At 41.4% G+C, this 17,678-nt stretch overlaps 1 long non-coding RNA gene across 1 annotated transcript in view; it reads left to right on the top strand.

The window, feature by feature from the left end:
* The window catches only part of LOC129205606 (uncharacterized), a 53,024-nt gene that overhangs the window by 20,337 nt on the left and 15,009 nt on the right, over window positions 1-17,678 (top strand). Inside the window, exon 2 of the long non-coding RNA XR_008576795.1 lies at window positions 7,069-7,122. This is a non-coding gene — a long non-coding RNA (uncharacterized LOC129205606). The remainder of the gene's footprint in view (window positions 1-7,068; window positions 7,123-17,678) is intronic.

The following is a 17,678-nucleotide window of genomic DNA, read 5'->3' on the forward strand; positions in this document are numbered from 1 at the left end:
TTTCATTTTCCTAAGAGAGTGAAATTGTAAAATCCATGTATTTCTGTGAAAAGTGTAAACTTTCTTTCCCTTTGGCTTCTCCACTTCCAAATGAGACACCTTTTTCCTGGTTTGTTATCTCCCGAAAGTGACTTAAATGCCACAGACTCTTGAGGGAAGTTCTTTCTGTCTCCCCAAAGCCACAAGTACCTGGGCAAGAAAGCGGTTTAATTTGCTGCTCTGGTTGATGCATGTAACAATATTCCTCTAAGGGAAAAAGGCCAGGGAAGGATGATAGCCCACCTTTTGTAAATACAAACAAGGCTGATCATTCTCATGATATCCAGCCAATGCATGAGAAACACTGTTGTATTTTAATGGATGTCTGCAAAGATGTACTCTCTGCCTGGTAATTGTGACCCCTACTTCCAGAGGTGATGCTGAATATTGCCACCCAAGGACCAGAGAGCATGACCTGCCTGGGGCTGGCTGCTACTGGCCATGGAGAAGGTCAAGAGAAGAGGGAGCTGGAACAGAGTTTCCTGCTCTGCCACTGTTGCCATAGAAAAGGGTTGGACAGAGACAGCAGTTTGGACATGCATAAGTCTCAAAGCACAGCATAAGCTGCAAGTGTGTGTCTTTCATTGACCAACACAGACACACCAAGCAGTAGATCCATGGCTGCCTTGTCATCTCCCAACACTTCATTGACCTAGGCAACTGCCTATGTGGCCTATACCAGAGCCAGCTCTGAAGCTGAGCAATCAAAGCCATATGTAGAATTGTGTTATTTTAAGGGTCAGAACACATGATTTCCATCAAATACATGAAGCAGAGCTAGCCACATTTCAGCTGTTGTTCCAGAAAGTTGGGAGATTGTGTACTAGATTTTGGTGGCCTATTGAAGCTATTATTGCTCAGCCCAGAAGCAGCCTTGAGTAAGTCCTCATCTGTACTGACTGTGATGGAATGGCGTGAAAGCAAAAATGGCCAGCAAGTCTATCTGATTAGTGGCTAATTGGCAGTAACAGGAGCTCGTATCCCAGAGCTGTGACACCAGCACCAAAGTGACATCTCTGAGAGTATGCCTTAGATGGCCCAATAAATTAGAGATGGTATTTTTAAAATGTCACTTGCCTCAGGCTATATAGAAGCTATTCCCTCCACAATAAGCTCAGCGTGCACAAACTGTCACAGCTTGGCAAACACATGCTCTCAAAAAAAATCTGAAAACAAACTAAGTCCCATCTTCACTACTTACTCCTGAATGGATCTCCATCGGGCACTCTGTTACCTTGACAGCCAAGTCAAGGTAACAGAGTAACTAACTTACCTAGTGAGGCCAATCAGATGCAATTGGCTATTTTTAAAAAGCAGATACCAGCACATCTGCCTTGCAATCCTTGACAAAAGAAGGAAAATAAAGTCCAAAGAAAAATTCCTGGACCCTTGGTAAAGGAGCAAGACAAGCAGGTCAAAATTTCCCATAGAAAGCCCAGATAATGTAAATACCACCTGCATTCCCTGAATAGCATTTAATTAACATTCCAAGACAGCTCTACAAAGCCAAGAGATCAAATAAATGCAAGAAAAGTATGCCCAAAATGAAGCAGAACTCAAGTTTGACCAGTTAACACTGACTGGCAAAATGTTAATCAAGACCAAGTTGCTCAGTGCTTGCATTGGTCAGCAATGGTCCTTTCAGGAGATCATTTCTCTATGATGCCCAAAATGTGCTCTGCTTTGGTATCAGCAGCTTCTGTGGTCATCAGGGAGGCCAGCCCACATTAGGGCTGCCCAGCACGTTTAGTCCAGCTGGCTGGATACATGCCATTTAAAAAAAAAAAGTTGTTTTCAGTGTTGCTGCAGTGTTCACGCCTGACAAGATTTCTGACTGACTATGCAACTCCCAGATAGCAAAGACACAATTTTCAGCTTATAAAATCTGATGAATAAGCTGTCCCCTGGGGTTTGGCAGGACTTACTAACTGCCTGAGATCTGCTGTAACTTTCTCCATTTGGCCTAAACTCTCTGATATGGGATGCCTGAAAGTTACACAACTAAAAGCCATCTTTAACCACTCAAAAGAACAGACTTGTTTTAGAGACTCTGAAAACTACAATTCCAGCAGGAACATATGGGAACAGTTGCCGTGAAAATCAGGCCATTGTCATAAATGAGTGCTTTAGGCACACGAGTCTGGAAAAAAAAAAGCCAGTAAACTGAACGGTATCATTGGTGAATGACCCACCAGTGGCATTCAGTCGAAACCTTGGAGATAGCAGTTTGGATTTCATTCATTAAGATTTGCATGCAACTGTTTTTCCCATCTGGAACATTATGGAACAACAGTGAGAACTTTTTATTTTAGTTTGGGTTCTGTGCTTTGAGTGCATTTTTTATGAAGCATCTGTTTGGCTAATAGTTGCAATTTCATCTTAGCGGCCTCTTTGATGAGATGCATTTTTGAAACAGATGCTTGTGCTAAAGGGTTCCAGGGTTAAGTGGGCCCTCGAAGACATAGCTCTGACTGCCTGCTGCTGGGGTCACTAAACTACTTCAGTGGTTTTATTTTAGCTCCCTGAATGACACCCCCTCTGATGGTTTTAGCCTTCAGCCACATTCTTTCGCTTCCTAAGCCTTTTCCTAACTTTACCATGGATGCAGAGGACGTGTTCGAACAATGCAGTCCTGACTAGTTTTCTTTTTTTCAGAGGCCTTATAATTAACCATATCCATGGGTTACCTGGTGGTCCACCTGTTAAAAAACAATACATAGCAGCAAGACAATATTGTTAATAAAAATTTACAAGCCAGAGTGATCTCTAAGTTTGCAGCTATCTCTCATAAAGAGATGCACACGTCTCCATTCAGCACTTAGATAGCTTGCAAGGGAAGAACAGTCCAGCTGCCTACTCAAAGTTTCCAGGGTCCGGTGTTCAACTCAGTATTTATCAAGGCCATATCCTTATGTTTCTTGCTTTGTCATTTGATCTCTCCGTGCTTCAGATCCCTCTCTGTATAATGAGACTACTATAGCCTCCCTCATCTTACATTCTGTTGTTTTAAGGTGTAACTTTTCAAGGACTAAGAGGCACTCTAATAATATGGTAGCAAGTACCATAATTTTACTCCTGTCTACAAACCAGTCCGTCTATGCTTACGCATCTCCTACTTTTAAGCAAACTTGTTAAGGAGTCAAAAGTGTCATTCAGAATCAGCAGTTGTCTCTCTTCAAGGCTTCAAGGAAACCTCACTATTTTCCATTGAAGTATTTTTCTATTCCTCTTCAGGTTCACCTTTCAGGTTGTGTTGCATGAGAACAAGGTAAGAGCAGGTCCATATACGTCTGAGGTCCTTGTCATTGTCCCCTTTGACACAGTGTACAAGTACTTCATAGTCCCTAGGATAGCTACCCTTACTTCACTGCTGCAAAGTAGGTAACAGCTAGTACCCCTTTCACAGGTAACACTCCCTACCTCTTATGAGGTGCTTTTTGGCAGTAGCTCTAGAAGAACACTAAAAACCAGTTTCCCTGCTTTTCAAAAGAAACAAAGAAAAGAGTACAGATCAAGGGCACAATGCCCTTTTTTAGCTCTGAAATGAGATTTAAAAAGAGTTTAGATGCCAAGTCCAGGTGTGGAATCTGACTTTGTTAAGCACTCACATCCTCTAGCTTTGCCAAGAAATGGTCTCCCAAGCACTAAACCTGTGTTTCTGCATATGCTTAGGACAGCTTCTGATTTGGCAAGGCTCATCTACCCCTGGATCTGCTATTCAAGAGTTTAATCTGATATCTCTGGTAATTCTTACCCCATCCTTATGCTACAGTCTAATTCAGGTATCATTTGTAAACAGGTTTTGGTAGGATTTAGGTATTGCAGGTCAAGCCAGCTTGTAGTGTTAATAATGCTACTGTAGGAGCATTAGCAGATCTCCAGGGTTTACTCCTGAGCAGTTCATCTAGTTTACCTGAAATTCTTGAACAAAAATGTATCTCTTCTACGCATAGTTGATTTCCAGACATCATTTTGGCTAAAGCAAAACATACAGAATCATAGAATGGTTTGGGTTGGAAGGGACCGTAAAGATCACCTAGTTCCAACCCCCCTGCCATGGGCAGGGACACCCTCCACTACACCAGGGTGCTCAAAGCCCCATCCAACCTGGCCTTGGGCACTTCCAGGGATGGGGCATCTACAATCTCTCCAAGCAACCTGTTCCAGTGCCTCACCACCCTCATAGTGATGAATTTCCTAATATCTAATCTAAATCTACCCTCTTTCAGTGTAAAGCCATTACTCCTTGTCTTATCACCATATGCCCTTGTAGACAGTTCCTCTCCAGCTTTCTTGTAGGCCTCCTTCAGGTACTGGAAGGCTGCTATAAGGTCTCCCCGGAGCCTTCTCTTCTCCAGGCTGAACAACCCCAATTCTCTCAGCCTGTCTTCACAGGAGAGGTGCTCCAGCCCTCTGATCATCTTTGTGTCCCTCCTCTGGACTTGCTCCAACAGCTCCATGTCCTTCTTATGTTGGGGTCCCCAGAGCTGGACACAGTACTTCAGGTGGGGTCTTACAACAGCAGGGTACAGGGGCAGAATTGCCTCCCTTGACCTGCTGGTCACGCTTCTAATATGGATCTCTTGAAGGTGTTTCCAGTATCTTCTCACCAGACAGGCATTACTTTCCATAGGGCAAAAATACTACTGATTAATTTGTCATTATGCAAGGCAACAAGTATTTACTGGGAACCAGAAACCACCCCATCTGCACCAGAGAAGACATAGGTAGAATACCTTTTGGAAGACAATGAGCATGCAGTTGTAGAAGTGGCAGGTTTTGAGATCTAGGAGGCATGGGGTTTTGCATCAGTGCTTCAGGAGATGGAAATGAGGGGTCAGAAGAGAAATGGAGGCATTATATTGCAGTTCCCTATAATAAGCAATAAATTAATAAATACAATCTAATGTCCAGGTTACCCTATATTTGTTAAGTATGGTGATTGATAAACTACAGCTATAGATCAAAGACTCTGGCAGTTTGAAATTCACTCCATTTATTTAAAGACTGAGTGGAAAATATTCTTAGTCCCTAGCACCTGCTGTTGAATTCCCCTGCTTTTCTGTGGTTTTGCTATTACATTTTCCAATTTTAAAAGAAGTGAAGCAGACTAGACACAAGATATTGTCAAATGCCCAAGGTAAATAAACTGAAAAAATATTAAGAAAATTATATATATTTTTCTGTAATAGCAAAGGGAATATTAGGTGAACAATATTAAATTAAGAAAAGATTTTGACAAGAAAGGTAAAAAGTTGAATGGTGTCCCTTTAAAACAAATGCCCCAAATGTCTGCTGAATCCTAATGGATGGAATCTTTCTTTGTTGCTTCAACACAGTATATGGAATATGAATCAATCTTAATTTATGCAGTAGATTAATTAGAAATTTTTAATGTGAATCAGATCTCTCAGGTTCTGTACTTAGAAAAATCACCTTTGTTGGCCCCATATGAGAGCTTGGTGCCAAGACCACCCAGTGACATGGCTTTGAAGAATGGAGGAAACTGTAGTCTTAAATTCTCATGCAAACCCTGATTCTCAAATTCCTAACTTACAGAATAGGAAGATGGAAACTCATAGCACATTACAATAAAAACACCTCTGCACCTAGAAGAGAAAAAGTCACTTGTGAGGTTCCCTTCTGGGTTTCCCTATGTTTCTCTGGGATGCCCCCAAAAGGGAGCAAAAGATCTCTTATCTTAAAGGCAATTATCACACATCCACTACTTCCAGCCCAGGGCATTATGTAGGTGCTTGAGAAGCTGAATCATTGAATCCATTCTGCTGCTCTGGAAGGGAAAGACCTAAAATGGGAAAGAAGGCCAGTACCATGTTAAACTACTTACGAGGTCAAACAAAATCTGACTGCAGCCAGCGATGTTTGGATTTTTCCTTTGGCTCGGAGAACAAGCTGTAAATCATCCAGCAAATGTGTACTCTACAAGGGGTCAGAGCAAAAAACATCTGCCCATACTGGGCAGCCACTTCAGTCCCCTCTTGTTGCCAAGTTCCTAAAAAGTGCCCAGAAGCACCTAGTCTTAAGTACCAGGTCTCCTGGCTCTTACTGGGCTGGTAGGTTTGTGTCCACCCCAGACCCTTGTGCATTAAACGTGACGTGGAATGTGCAGAAAGAAGGGGAAGAGCACTCACAAAGCATTGGCTTGTGTTTCTCCTGACAAGGCTGCACCTCTTATGTTAAGTTTTTAATCCCAGCTTGAAGGGGATTGTGGAAACCTTGAGAGGGATAGCAAACTCCTCACTCCTTTGCTGGTTTGCATCCATCCCACAGGCTTAAAAATCAAGTATGTTCCAGCCTTACCCTCATGACAGTTTGTCTACTTGCAAGAAAGGAGATAAGACTCTCAGTTCAGTGAAGAGCACAAAACCAGCCCACTTCTACTGCATTCAATCTCAAGGGAAAAGCCAGCAAAGCAGGAGATGGTGAAACCACCCTGGACAGCATGGCAGCATAGGAAAAGTGCATGGCATAGGGATGGGTGGTTGCATTAACATTTCCTGACCCATGTTTTTCCTGTGAATATATATTAAAATATACACGTAGATTTGTGTCTGTGTATTTATCAGTCTCCAAAGCTACCAAAAGTATAACATTTGTCATTAACAACAGAGGCAGATTTGTAACAAAATCAGCTGTTCTGAGATACAGTGAAGAGTCATTTCATAGATGTGGGGAAAATTTTTTTCACTTTCATATACCGGTAGCTCTACTGCATGTGGGGCTGATTTCTGACAAGGTAAAGCAAACAAACATCAGGAGAACTCCACGGTGCACTAAGCATGCTGAACTTTACAGCTACCTGCACTTGTGACATTTTTAGTGTTTCAATATGGTCTGAGATGGCAGCAATCTGCAAAAGGGATGGAAATGATTTCTCATTTTTCTCTGAATGTGCTATCTACTAACCTGACTTTACTGAAAAGAATTTAGATTTGGAGCCGTCCCGGGTATTTGGCTAATGCATTGGCTTCCTGCCTTCACCTTGAACTTTTTTTTTTCCCCCCCTAGGCATAGAAAAACTCAGCAGTCTGCTTAAAAATGAAGAAGTCGTGACACCTAGCGGTGAGTTAAACACCGATAACTTCTACTTCCTACAGAATTCACGCTTGTTTTCCATAGGCACATTGCTCTTGGTTGGATGTGAGACCAAGGTAATGTGGGAGGTGTGGGCATTACCCTCATGACTCTAGACATGCAGGCAGCCCCTCATTTCTTTTACAGTTCCCTGCAATGTGTGTGTGTCTCTTGTTGCATCAGACTCCTGTGCCTCTCCACAGAAGGCCCCATTCGTTAAGGCGCAGTGTGCAGCCCCTGGTCATGCTCCTTATTGAATACGACATTTTGAATAGCCTTTTATACTGAGATCAGGTTAAGTGCTTTGACTTTGGAGAGAAAGGGAGCATGGCAGAATCCTGGCGTAAGACCAAGTGGGAATTTCAGCCTTTTTTTCTTGTTGAGTACTTATTCATCAAGGCTGTTTTTAGAAGGTGACTCAAAAATGTATTGTATGGCATGCAGCAAATTCCTGGCAGGCAGTTTAAACTGACTCAGTTGCTGGCAAAGCCTTTTGCTTTTGAAGACTACTCAGAGTCTGTCTTGGTCAGCAGCAGTCAAAAAGTACTTACTGGCTGTGATACCGTGACAAGAAGTTGCATTGAAAAGCAGTAAACCAGTCTAGACATGTGCAAAAAAGTTATAGGTTCTTTCCAAACAGTGGCAAGCCTTGGAGATGGTTTTTTTGTTTGTTTTTTTAGGGAAGCAGAACACTGTTGAGTTGTGCTGGTGGTAACTAGGCTGCAATCACCAAGTGGCAAGCTTTCTTGGCTCGTTGAGCAAGCTGGTTGGGGACCTGCCATTTTTTATCACAAGAATGACCTTCAAGAAATTTCAAGTCAAAACATCACTGTATGTTGTTTGGGAATCTGGGTGCATGCTTCTTTGCATCTGTAAGAGCTGTTAGCAATGCAGCCTCCCAGTTTCATGTCCATATTTGTGCATGCTATATCAAGCATAATTTCCATTGCCTTCAGTAAGACAAACTCCTTCCTCCTCCTCTTTCAGAAGAGATGCATGATAAAATTGCATGTTGTAACCAAGAAATGGAAACTAGATTACTTGAATATACATGATTTTCTTCATCTAAAGATTTATTTTACCACATGTATTAGTACCTGTAACTTCCCCAGTTTGCTGTCTTGGGTATAATTAACACTTCTACCACCAGAGTGTCTGGATATAAGGCAAGTGAATATAAAAACATTGGTTCTGTCCAAAATGTTCCAGTTTCCATCCCTTGAATCATCAGCATGTGACCTATTCTGTGCCAATATTAATAACCATTGCTCATGGCTTTCAAACAACTCAAACTATTTAAAAATTAATTCTGTTTACAGTACCTTCTAGAGGAAGTATTTTGTAAAAGTGAATAACTCAAACTGACTAGTGGCTACCCGCAAAATATGACTATCCAGTAACAAAATGAATCATTTAGAACAAGTTGGCAAGGAATGGACATATTGTTGGAGAAAACATCAAGTGGAGATCAGATCCAGCAACTGGGAGTCCTGGATTCTCTTTCCACTCTACCACACATTTCCCATGCTGCTCTGACATAGGTAGGCCTAACTGCAGTGGTATAGGCACCTACTAGTCCCAGTCAGCCCAAATCACACTGTTTACTTTTATACACTGGGCTGTAAGCTGTGGGGCTGAAGTTAGGTGCCCTGTTCAGCTGTCACTCCTAGAAACACTTGCAGTCATGAGTTGGAGCCCGTAGGTGTGCTAGTTTATGCTTTACCTTTGTTTTTCTCTCCGTAAAATGGAGATGGCCACCAACTGATGCATGGCAAGCTTGTCTGAAGTCCCTGGTATGGGCCAAGGGTTAGCATTACTTCAGTCTTCACTGGCAGTGATGCCCTTGCCATTGCTGAAGAGAAACAACACAAAATGGAAAAGCAATACTAATGCTGGCAGCCCTATAACCTGAAATACGTAATGCAGTCCTGGAGAGAACAAGTGCAACATCTGGCAGAGCAGAAAGTTAGGTTCTGCTAAATCCTTGGGTGCCACTTTTTCCATTTTGTATTTACCATTGTTGCTCCAGACTCTAAGCAGCCCCCAAACAGTCACAAACAGAAGTAAATCTTTCTTCTTCTAGCCTCTCTGTAGGAGAAATAGCTTGACAGGTTTATAAGGGGAGGGAAGTTGCACACTACTTAGCATGGCTATACTAGCCTGTGAGGCAAAGTTTTTGGAGTGCCAAATAGAACACGTGACTTTGGGCTGTAGGTCCAGCAACTATGATGTGTTTGATCATTCTCATGCCAGGCCAGACTGTCTGCTGCAGTCTGTTACACCAGAACCGCTGCTATCTCTTGCTCTTGCCTTTTCATGATTCCCCTACTGACAGGTGGGACACAAGAGTTGTGAGGTATAAAGTAGCTGTCAAAGATGGCACAGAGGAGTAAATATCTAGGTGATATTCACTCGCATAGGACTTTGAATACCTAGCTAGGATGTGCTTTTTAAGCTAGTCTCTGTATTGGGTACAGAGGTGATATGGACAGTGAATCCCCAGTGTGTCAGACTCACTTGCATGGCTAAGCCTGCAATCACAGAATCCTACAATGGTTAGGGTGAGAAGGGACATCTGGACATCCTCTAGTCCAATGCCCCTGTTCAATGTAGGCTCAACTAGAACAGATTGTTCAGGACATACTCAGCTGGGTTTGAATATCTCCAAGGATGGAGATTCATAGCCTCTCTGGGCAACCTGCTCCAGTCCTGAATCACCCCTGCAATAAAAAAAGAGGATTTTCTGGTGTTTAAATAGAATTTCTTGTATTTCAATTTGTGTGCATTGCTTCTTGTCCTTCCACTGGATACCACTGAGAAGGGTCTGGCTCTATTTTCTTTACACCCACAGTATCAGGTATTCATACCTATTAATAAGAGTTCCCTCTGATCCTTCTCTTCCCAAGGGTAAAGAGTCCCTGCCCTCAGCCTCAAGTACTATGTCAGATGCTGCAATCCATTTTTCATTTTTGTGGCCCTTCACTGGACTGGCTCCAGTATGTGCATGTCTCTCTTGTACTGAGGAGCCCAGCACTGGACCCAGCACTCGAGATATGGCCTCACCAGGACTGAGTGGAGGGGAGGAATCACCTCCTTAGACCTGCTGGCCATGCTCTTCCTTATGCAGCCACAGACGCGGTTGGTTGCCTTTGCTGCAAAAGCGCATTGCTGGCTCATGTTCAAATTTTATTGTCCACCAGGACACCCAGGCCTGCTATATGATGTCTAGTTCCATATTAATGGCTAGTTCCAGCTGTAGCTTTCTTCAGTTTCCTAGATTTAATGGCTTGAATTTCTCTCTAATACATAGATGAACATGCCTGGTCTGTTGAATACCACGGACTGTTTCTGCATCAATGCTATTTAATAATCCAGTAGCACTGAGAGGTCTAAAAAGGCTTCCAGGCTGTTTGACCAGCCCAGCACACTGGATGCATACCTAACTGCCTAGAGCTAACAGAAGCAGCAGCAAGTTACTGTGTTTTCTTTTGAACTAGGATAATACCAAACCTCTTGCTACACCATATGCTTTAATGGCATCCTAACAACTGCAGAATAGCTTGAATTGAGGGAGGAGCTGCTTTCCCTAGTAATCTGGTTGTTGTCCTTCTTGTGGACCAGACAATGACATGTTCTCTGCATATGCATTTGGGACACCTCTTCGGCCTACATTTCTTAGCCCTACGGCAGAAAGGAAAATTCACCCTTTCCCTAGTAATGGAGTGAAATTCTTCTACAAAAACACAACTGCATTCTTCAAGGAGCAACAAAAGTGGACACAGTGGGTTAACACTCCAAAAACAGGAAATACCCCTAACCAACACACTATGTCATCACATAACCTAGATTTCAGTTGAGAATTTGGGTGTTGTTTTAGATAACAAAATACAACATGTGTTCATCATTAATCTTCTTGAACATTTTTTTGGCCAGAAACTGTCTCTGATCAACCCACTTATGTAAACAGGTCTATGCTTCAGACAGAAGTGGTAAGATATTATTCCAAGTACTTGCATTATAAGGAATCTCTCCTTAACTCTAACGAGATACAATTAATGACAGCCTCAGTTTTGGTGTCTGTACTCCAAAGACTTTCATGTTCAGTTTAAATTTCAAAATTAAATAAAAATTTATTTTGCATCAAAAGGGAAAAGTATTACCTCTAAAAACATCGACCATTTGTCCCTACTCTGTTTGAGGTTTCAATATCAAACACTTTTGCATCTGGCTTGCAAAGAACAGAAAAGCTTTTTCTTCTTTCATTAGCAAATGGCAGATGCTGCATTCATTGCAGCTGAATGCCCTGGACAAGTTTCCATTCATCATTTCATTTTTTACAGATATAGGATCATATACAAAAATGAAAGAAAAAAAAAGAGAAAATAAGCTTTGTTTATTTAAGAAAAATAAATGCTGCATTGTATTTGTCTCAGCTAATTCTGGGCACAATTGGTGTATTTCATTCGTGGTTGAAAATGTAGTCACATAAACTACCAAAAATTTTACTTGCAGAATACTGGTAGACTAAATTATAACATGCAATTTCCTACAAGCTCTTGCTCCCCATGGTTGGTCTCTTCATGCCTTTTTGTTTCAGAACAAAACAAGCAAACAGCTTCAGTCCTGCCAGTCCAGGGGCAGTGCATGAGTGGGGAGCAAGGCTCTCCCAGAGCTGTGATCACTGCAGCTACTTACTGACTGTGAACCTTACCCAAACTTCTCTGTCTCTATTTCCTCATTTGTAAAATGTAAAATATATCTAAGAACTAGCCAAGAGCCATATACTTACTCACTGCTGAGGAAGTTAGTTCTTCACAGTCAAAAAGAGTTAATGTTTTGATTGCTTGAAGGTTAATCTAAGGCTTTAAACTGTCTAATAGGAATCGCGTCCGGATACAAGGAGCCCCAAGTTTGCAGTCAACACAGCCATTAAAAATATTTATCGAGTTAAAGCATTGAAGAGGATTAGTCTCAACTGCGCCAATTCCAGAACACAGTATCTTAATTACATTACATATTTTGGACATTGTCCTGAAATGCTTCCGAAGATTGTAGAGATACAGAACTCTTGAGATATGGTTTTGTTGGGTTTTTTTAAATCTGGAATTCAGTTTACCCATGACAATTGTTTTAAGAATTTCTTACAAAGTCCTGCATTCAGTAGCTGGGAAAATGATACAGAAAGGAATGTGTTGATAGACATATAGAATAATAATGAAAGGACAAAAGCTAGAAGGAACCGAGTAAGGGGGAAAAAGACAACTGCACTGGCTCTTAATATTTCAAATGCCTGGAGGGGTGAGAAGAAAATAGTTACTTTTGTAGGTGGAAAGAGAATTTTGTAGCTAGAGGAAGGTGACTGCTGCTATAAATGACATGGCAGGTGCTGCTGCTTCTCCCTCCTCTTGGTAGAAATGTTCCCCTCAGCAAACATGCTGCTATTCAGCTGAATTTTAATGGGTTTAATGCATTTTAAAGCCAGATCTGCAAAGCTTGCAGCCAGAGAATCAGAAATGCTTATAAACGAAATGAGGTGAAGTCAGGCACCCCTTTCCAATTCCAAAAGTATTAATGCCAGTCCTTTTCCATCTGGATCGCTGTCCTGGTATACTGAACTGAACAGTTGTAAGTCTTCAGTATACTGGTTTTTCTGCCAAGTATTGCTTTGCAGTCCCTTCATTTATGCAGTTTGGCCTGCCACACTGCTGTCATGACAAAGTTTCATTTAGAGATATTATCCCAGTAGTATCTACAAGAGATTGAGATCCATAGAAGTCTAGATTGGGTGTCTGGAATTGTCAGAAATTATAAAAGTCCATCTTAGCCTGTTACATAAACTTGTTTTGAAAGCAAAAAGAAATTAGAAACAGATAGGTTGGCTGGTATAAACCAGATAGGTTAAAACAATTGTGATCATGAGTATTTACAGCTATTGAAGTCATGCAACGATTATGACAATGAGAAAAATGGGAGGAAGTTTTTGTAGCTGCAGTCACCAAAAAGTGTCTTAAGTAATCTTCATGGAATGTGGTTGTCAGCTTTCATGTTGTTTATCTAAGGGTCACTGATCAGAGGCAGAGGAAAACTGAGTGGAAACAGCTAATGTCATCATGTCTGTCATCCTCAGAGGGATCCATCATTATACTAACATGCTTCCAATAGAAGCCTGCTCTGGTGCTAAACCTGGATTTTGGCTGGATTTACTCAGTGAGAAAAAGTCATCTGGGAGCCCTCATTTCCTGAGTCACAGCTCTGGAGTACATTCACTATCTGAATAGCTTTGGGGACAAGAATGTTAAAGGTGCCAGCAAGTAAGGACTTGAGCAATTTTTTTCTAAAATATAGCTCAGAATCCAGACAGCTTCAAGGCTCCCTCTTACAATTTGAAAATTTGGTCTTCTAGGATTCAGTATTTCTAGACTTTAAATATACGTAGAAGTTTAAGGTGGCAAACAGAGCCAAACACCTCGAAGTCTGCAGTCAAGATAATTTTGTTTTGATACTGCCAAAATGTAACATTTAGATTGTGGGGTTTTTTATACTTTCTTTTCCAAAACCAACTTCAGATTTCCCATTTTTCCTTCTGAGGTGGTATTATTTCCTTTCTTCTTTTCATTCCATCACTCTCCAATTTCCATCCTAAGGGAAAACATGACTGTGAAAAGCTCCGTAGTTCATCAACATGGGAAGAGTGGAATCATCACGAAAGCTCCAGTAAACTGATGCTGTAGAAATGGGCTGGAAGAATTCGGATCACTTGGAAATAGGATGTTAGCCATGAACAAATTTCTCTATAATCAAAGGAAAAGTAAGCTGGGCAATGACCAGATACTTTAAATATTCTTAGTTTTCTCTTAAGCATGATACATTTTCTTCATGTTCTGCTCTGTAATGGATAAAATTTAAACTACCATGATCTTCATACCAAGCCTCCATGTGGAGGATTGTGTACGTTTGCCAGTTTCTCTGGATTTTACTGTTTCATTAAGTAGAGATCTACAACATGTTTATTAAATTTCTGTTAGTTTCTGTCTAATTTATGAGGCAACCAAAACAATTATATAATTTTAGAAGCGGATTGGATGGAGTATTTACCTATAGTAGTACTGACTGTCCTGCAAAAAAAATGAAGTGATGTCAAATAAAGACCAAGCAGACTGGGCCTGAAACTGTTTACAAATGATTGCAACTCAGGTGGAGGTTTGAAGTGGTCAGTGCTCAAAGTGGTCTTAGTATGAGACACACAGTCTGGGAAAGGAATTAATTTTCTCTTTCATAATGGGAGTTATCTGAATTTATTTCACATTTTTACATTTTTACACAGTACTGGCAGTAAAAATATTAAAACACTTGATGCAGTATTTCTAAGGACCGAAACCACTGCCCTTTTCTGAGTATCTTCTGAGTGTTCAAGTTGCCTGAAATCTGGCTATGCATCCAGCTTCTGCAAATGGGCCTGTCTGTCCAATGGGCCTCTCAGTGATCCAAACCAAAATCATGACTCCAGCTGTCCCTGTTTTGAGGACATTTCCATGTTATTATCTGAATTTTGCTGCATGATCTTGCCCACAGAGGCAGCCAGCCATGTCTGTCTACTGCTCGTAGTAGGCACTTTTTCAGTTTCCAGGAGCTGTGCCTGTGCTCAGAGGGAGCAGCCAGACTGTTCTCAAACTATGTTCAGGGTCACACTGAGGAAACACCCTCTTGGAAGCTGCCTAGCTCTTTGTTCTTTCCCTCGGTCTAAAATAAATGTCACTGAGAGTGTCTCATTCCTCTTTGTGTACGCAAAGACCATGGAACACTTACAAATCAATCTCTTTCAGATACTGCATACAAAATCAGAGGAAATAACAATGTTTGGGTCTTGCAAGAAAATCCAAAGTGTCCAGATTTCTTTGGCAGACATTCCCACTTTGTTTTTCCAGGCTGAGAAGCATGGAAGTACCCTTTCCACCTCTTTCCACCTCCCTGTCACTCACAAGTTCAAGGTTGATGATGCTTGGACTCAGAGATAAAATTTAGAAGTGAATAGAAAAACACGTCCAGCTGACCCAAAGGGGAACTGCATCCTCTATCTGCTACTGTCTTCCTCCATATTTTACCTTCTTTCTGCAGGTTGACTCACTACATTCTTCTGCCATTTACTTATCTTCTGTTTTCTCTGTGTGCACAGCAAATCTCTGATGCTTGTGGGACTGTTCCAAGTTCAATAAAATTTCATTTTCTGAAGGTTATAAGATTCCTTAAACTCCAGTCAAGATCTGGAGCCAGAGGCGGGTCCAGTTTGCATAAAATCAAAGCCCTGCCACAGGCAAGTGATACATATAGCTCATTAATAAAGTTCTCAATCTGAAAGTGTTCTTTTCTATGTGGGAAAAGTCAGCTTAACTGACTATAAACTGCTGCTAAAATTTTAGCTGGAATTATGCACACAGTCCTGGCTGGCGTAAGCAGAAAATATTTGCACAGACATCCATTGTCTTGACCCACAGACAGAGTTCAAATAAACACTGATGGGAAAATTAAATTAGGAGTACAGGATATTGTCTTTCATTCTCTGCATTCAGGGTACTCAGATGGCAGAATCTGAAATTTATATGGCATTTTAATTGGTCGTAAACAAACTCAAAATGATTCCGGGGCTGGATCTGAACAGATTTCATACATGAATATTTAATATTCATAACATTTGCCAGAAGGACAACTCTGAATGTTGAAACTTTGCATTCATCTGCAAAACAAGGAAAGCAACAGAGGTGAACAGTGGAAGCTTACGCAGAGTACCTTATTAGCCGATAAACAAAATAAAACCCCACCAACTCAGACACCCTAAAAATTAAGTTTGGAGAGAAACACACAGTTCGCTACAAATAATAGCCTACATGCTATTCCCACAGGACTTAGTAGGTCCACCTATTAACTTGCTCTTCTAGCCTTCCCCTCTCCTAGACCATAACATAAGTATTAACGATAAGGATGTTTTCTAAATATAATATTATCTGTTCTACAGAGTTCATACCACAATGACTGCCTTATCTGATACCAAAGTTTGCTCTTCTTCCTTAGCTTCTTAAGGAACTAATGTAAAACCAAGACCTTAACCTTCTTTTACCAGACCTGTGATCCTAAGCCACACTAGCAGTTTATGCTCTAACATCTTTAACTCAGTTACTGTTTTCTGTCACAGGATGAATTATACGTTATTCATTGCTAAGAGGACTAGTCCTGAAACTGGAACCTGAAGCTTGGCAGGATCCAGGCACCTCTACTTTCCAAACAGAAACCAGATATACCTTCCAGGTAACCTTACTCACCCTGTCCTAAGCCAATACTATCCAGATATTGACCTCTGCAAGCACCAACCCTCTCTGCAGTCATCCCTTCTCAGGAATCCAACACTCAGTTTAGCTCTCCATGCTTTCTTTTGCAGAAAAAGGGAGTGCTACCCTTAGGATAGGCTTCTGGGTGGACTAACAATGGCCACGAACTTCTGAATTCATGCTATGCTGAGTAGCTTTCTGGCATCAGCCCCGACTGTGTCTCTAGATTCTGTAGGACCTACTGGTAAATTCAGGTCTTTGTCCTCATCTACCCCAAACTCACTCTGCATAACTGCTAGATGCTTCATCTGTAGTCCTGTCACACCTTAATCATTGACAGTTGATTGCTGTAACATCACCCCTAAATGAAGAATAAAAGAATGGTAGGATTCAGCAATAAATTTTTGTTTACAACCTCTGCTTTCTTAAAGCCTGATCCTTCACCCAACCCTAATCTTAGTAATATCTTATCATAATAATAATCCTACCCATCCTCTTTTCAGTGCTACAGCATACAGACTGCACTCTTCCTTGCCAATCTCAGCCCTCCCCTCTGATGGACTTGATTCAACTCTCTGTCCTCTTTCTTGCCCCATAAATCTAACCATTTGCTTCATTACAGACTTATCAACTCTCAGATCACAGCCAATTATCCCCTCACACACCATTACACCTCTCCAGCACACCACATTAAAAGCAGATCTCCCACCTTGGCCCTCCAGAATCCCAATCCTAACCACAACCAAGACAGTAACCTTCATTATAGTTAGTCACTCCTGTTGAAGATCATCAGATCTTCACTCCTATTAAAAAAAGTGTGAAATAAGGGCTGCTGTGATACAGTGATAAACACAATTCCACAAACTGCTTTCCTAAATCCAGACCACACATCCATCCAACCTTTATACTGCCTTTAATAACACTTTTGCCACCAGTTCCCATCACAACTAGCCAGAAGGCGTAATTTCTTGCTATCACCAGCCCTCATCCTAGACCTACCACACTGACAAGATCCTGGAGTAAATGTATTTGTCCAGCTCTTCCTTTCCTGAGCCCTAACCCGAAGTGCAGCCACAGAGCTCACCCCGCCACTCCAGAGCATCAGCCCTATTCCCGGCTATAATTGTAACCTTAACTGTACCTAGTCGCTTCTTCTACCACAGAACTAATCACCTGGAGACTAATCATCTCTACACTGCTAGCTGGACAATCTCTGAAATTAGG

Source organism: Grus americana, chromosome 1, assembly GCF_028858705.1.
Source record: "Grus americana isolate bGruAme1 chromosome 1, bGruAme1.mat, whole genome shotgun sequence".
NCBI classification, from domain to species: Eukaryota; Metazoa; Chordata; class Aves; order Gruiformes; family Gruidae; genus Grus; species Grus americana.